Here is a 4,688-nt window from a genome sequence, read left to right as displayed (position 1 = left end):
TTTAAAATAGTATTTTAAAATATCTTTAAATGGGATTCCCTCAGAATTTCTTGGCATCATTTCACATCCTTGCGTGTATTTAAATCCATTGATGATTTTATAACTGGATCCTGTGTTCTTACAGGAACACCATATTTGACATCTCTAAAGACCTTTACATTGTGATTTTTTTAAGCTAGTCAATATTTTGTATTTGAATCTCTATTGATTATTTTTGCTTGCAACAAGTCTTCAAACTCTCCCTATCAAGTCTCTCCTATGTTTATAAAACAACCATTTTCTCCACATCTCCAGCAGGTTGCTGGCCCATTCTCTCCTGTCTTTTATCACCGCCCTGTGTAAAAGAGCCCCTTCCTGTCTGCAGATTCGCACACTGTCATCTGGCTTCTGCTCCCTCACTGCCCTTCTCAAGGTCCTTAGTAACTTCCTTGTTGCTAATTTCAGTGAATGTTCCTACCTCCCTGACTCTGTCTCTGGCTTCTTTCTCATCTCCGGCCAGCCCTTCCTTTGTCTGAAGTCTCTTTTTATGCTATGTTCTCCTGGACATTTCACCCATGTCCGTGGTTTCAGTGACTGTCTACATGCTGTTGACTGTAAAGTTTATATCCGAAGTTCAGCTTTTCCTCCTATGCGCTTGAGACCTAAGTAGACTGTTGGCATAAAGGACATTTGAATACAAAGATACCTCAAATTCAGCAGGTCCTGAAATGAACTCACTGTCTTCCTCCACTAAAGGTCTCCTTCTCTTACATTCTCTAGCTCAATAGTTAACCCGGTTATCAATAGTTAACCCAATTATCAAGTCAAAAGCCTGGACATCAGCCTTGCCTATCGGTTTTCCTTACTCAACATAACAAATCACCAGACCCTGGTCAGTTTACTTCATGAAGTCATCTTCTTTGCCTCAGGTTCACTGAGTCAGCCCCCACACCAGCTTTCTTCCTGGGGGACTGCAGTGCTGCCTACCTGGTCTTCCTCTCGGCTCTCTTGCCCCACCCCACGCATATTCTACACCACATCCTGGAGTGCTCTTTCACAGATGTAAGCAAGTTTCACTCCCCTGCTTAAAACCATTCCCACTGCTCTGAGGATAAAGTCCAAAGGTCTTCCATGGCCCTTCATGATCTAACTCCGTGACTTCCTCCTTAGTCTTATCTCTTAATGTCTTACCATATTAAATACCTTTTGTAAGTTTATTCTTCGAACAGTGATTTTCGATTTTATACATCGGCACTTTTTGTTTTACTAATTTTAAAAATTGGGACATCTGTTACATCTACTATTACCTCTGTCAGTGAAACACAAAAGAGGGGCCATTTTAGTGCCACAAAATGGGGCTGCCTTAAACTCGATTATAAAAATTGAGTGACTTGAGCTTTGGAAAGACTTAGTAAACTGTCTTTATTTCCCCACTGCTGGGTGAAAATTTCATCCTGGCCCAACAAGTCTCTGAAGCCTTTTGTTTGGGAAGCACTGTTGTAGAAGAGACCAGGCTCTCTTACACCTCAGGGTCTTTGCATTTCCTTCTTCTTCTGCGTGGAATCCTCTTTCCGCCTCCCTTTTCCCTTCTCCACCCTTTATCCTACAGGTTTCAGCTTAGATGTTCCTTCCTCTAGGATGGGAGGCCCCAGTACTTCTCATGCTGTATCATAGATGCCTGTGTTCCCATCCGTCTGCCCCACTAGACTGTAAGCTCTCTGAGGGCAGGGCCTATGTCTGACTTATTTTGCAGTGTTTTTTAAGGCCAAGCACATTCCCTAGAGCACAGAGAGCGTTCCAAAATTATTTGTTGAATATATTGAATGAGTGAATGTTATATAAGTCCCAGACAAAAGTAATCAGTCACCTCATGGTAAAATGATAGTTTTGAATCACTGAATTGATACATAGCCTTAATAATGTAATGACTTAGATTCATTTTTCTAGATTTTTTTATAGTTATTTTATCTTAAGAGTTATTGTATTCTTTCAACAGTAGTACCTCACTGGTTTATGAACTTTTCAAATTGTATTTACCTTTAGTTATTTTTGAAAGATAACTAAGTATGAAAAAAAAACTGTTTAAGTAGAGCTATGGTTTTAACTGCTTATATTCCCTAAAGGATATATTTGTATATAAATTAAATTCTAATATATTTAATTAGAACTATAATGTTTTATGTATGGGATTTCACAATTCCTCTGTTGCTCTCCGACTTGTGGCTAAAATACATTATTACCCACAAATATTACTCTAAATAAATAAAAACTAATAATAAGGATGCAAGTGTGCCATAAGATGCTTCAGATATTAAATAAACTCCACTAAAGTTTGACATTTTCTTTAATGTGTTTAATGTAAACATATTCAAGAAATGCTTGAATGTAAAGATATGAATCCACTGCACATGCTATGGGTTGAAAGTGATTCTCTTGGTATTTGTGAAGCAGAAGAAAAACATATCCTATGAAACTGAGGTAATCACTATATCCAAAAGGGATTTGACCTTTTTATTATCACAGTTTGAAATTTTCTAGCAGTGTTTTTGCTTTTGGGGTGGGCTGGAGGGTAAGGGAATTAATTTCTCTCTAACTAGGACTCTCTTTCTCCCAGAACGTGTCACTCTATCTGGGAGAGGCAACAGCTGCTCCTCCCCAGTGAACCTCAGGAGACGCCAAACATTCTCCAGTGGTGTCTGTTTAACCACTATCATGTTTAATCAACATGATGGAGTTTTGATGATACCTTCTCATGCTGCCAAGATGATCATGGCTGTTTTGGTAACTGTGGATTTTGTTTTGTATCATACAGAGGCTCCCTGGGTGGAAAGAAGCAGGTATGGCCTCTTATTTGAGTGTGTTCTGTTTCGATTTTCAGTAGGCGATCTTTAAAGCGCATTTCCATCTCCGACTTACAATCGTTTCATAAGCACATTGAAGGATAGGGTTTAATCATTTTAAAGAGTCACACGACCTGTTGCTGGGCTGAGGATGACAGTGCAGAAGATGTGAAAACAATTGTGTAAATGTCGTGCAGCAAATATTTGCAGGTAACACTCCCTTTGATACAGGTTTTTGAAAAATCAGTACGTATGGGTTAGACAGCATAGAAACTAGAAAAAAGATGGAGTATTTTATGACATAGAGAACATACTTAAACCTTGTCAATGACCTTTTATCAGATATACCTACCTAAATGTGTGGTTGATGCCATGTGACTCTTACGTATGCAGTCACCTTCCAAATCAGAAATTATTTAGGATATATAAAAAACTCTAACCTGCTTCAAGTTAATGAAACAAAACACTCCATGCAGATATCCATACTTTTATACACACATGTACATATACATAACATACCCACATCTATTATACATGCAAACATGCATGCATTACAGTGCAACATGTTACAGGGCCATATAATACAGTAGGTAAGCACAAAAACTTTGTAGCCAAACAGAACTGAGTTTGAGCCAGGCTCCACCAATTATTAGCTGCTTGATTTTTTTTTAAAGAAATATTAGCCTTTAATGAAAATTAAAGCCACAGTGAACTATTACTACACATCAATTATAATGAAAAAAAAAAAAAAGGAACCCTGACCATACCAATACCATGTGCAGGCAAGGATCCAGGGCAACCAGAACTCCTTGTACAGTGCCTGTGAGAATGAAAAATGGTGCTTAGCTGCTTGATTTTGAACAAGACACAAGATAAGTGTATAGACACTGTATCTTACATGGAGTAAGTGCATGTGAGACTCGAACTCTCATTATTGTTACAGAGTGGCAGTGCCAGTGGTAGAGATGCCAAAATCAAGAAGCTTGGTCTTACGGTACAAGTCTGCATGTTATCATGCTTAGATGGGAAAATATGGAAAAGGAATGACAGATATGTACATGGCATCTCACTGCCATCTCTCAATACCTGGAGAAAATTCACAGAACGAAAACAGCAGAGAACCACCTCAGCCCATAAAACCCCACGTCTGCTCTTGCTTAGTAAAACCCTAACGATCGGTCGTCAAAAGGCGAGAAAGGGCTTCTCGGGGAGAAGGTGTGTGGAAGGACTAGACTTATCTGACCTCAGCGGCCTGTGTTGTGTAACCTCATGGAGTGCTAAAGATGTCTGGGGATTTGCTGTTTTTGGAGAGAGACAGCCTAGTCATTTGAATCTGGGCGCTGGCAGTATCTGAGTTCGAATGTTGGATTGACCAGTGATCCCACCGAAGGCACTTGGTGGGTACTCACATTCTGTGTTTCAGATTCTAGTAAATCTGAAGTGACAGCTATTTCTCTTGCCTTGGAAGTCTTCCACCCTGGGAGGTCCCAATGACATTCAAGATAAAACTTCTTGGAAGCAGCCCATGGTGTTGGATAAGGCAGTCAGTGTGGAGGGTGATAAAGGTGATACTAACTTGAGGATTGAGTGGGTGTGAGATACCAGTATCCGGTTCTTTTTGTTTGAAGCAAAATCTGCACTGGCTTCTCAAAAAACTATTTTTCACGCCTTGTGGGAGTCAAATAACTAGAAGTGACATTCGTGTGGTCAACAATCTATGATCCTGAATGTCTGAATAGCTCTCGTGATCTAGTTACCCTAACTGGTTTAAGATTGTTTTAATGAAGTGACAATTTGGATCACCTTTGACTGGAAGATGGTAACATGTGCTTGGGCTTTAACTCATTGGAAACCCCTCAACCTGGACTC

The 4,688-nt window shown here is 39.6% G+C and overlaps 1 protein-coding gene across 1 annotated transcript in view; it reads right to left on the bottom strand.

Moving 5' to 3' along the window:
* The window catches only part of NDUFA5 (NADH:ubiquinone oxidoreductase subunit A5), a 205,417-nt gene that overhangs the window by 66,474 nt on the left and 134,255 nt on the right, over positions 1 to 4,688 (bottom strand). The window lies entirely within an intron of this gene.

This window comes from Vicugna pacos, chromosome 7 (genome assembly GCF_048564905.1).
Source record: "Vicugna pacos chromosome 7, VicPac4, whole genome shotgun sequence".
Classification (NCBI taxonomy): domain Eukaryota; kingdom Metazoa; phylum Chordata; class Mammalia; order Artiodactyla; family Camelidae; genus Vicugna; species Vicugna pacos.
Note: the sequence above shows the minus strand (reverse complement) of the source record. Positions and strands in the feature narration are given on the sequence as shown.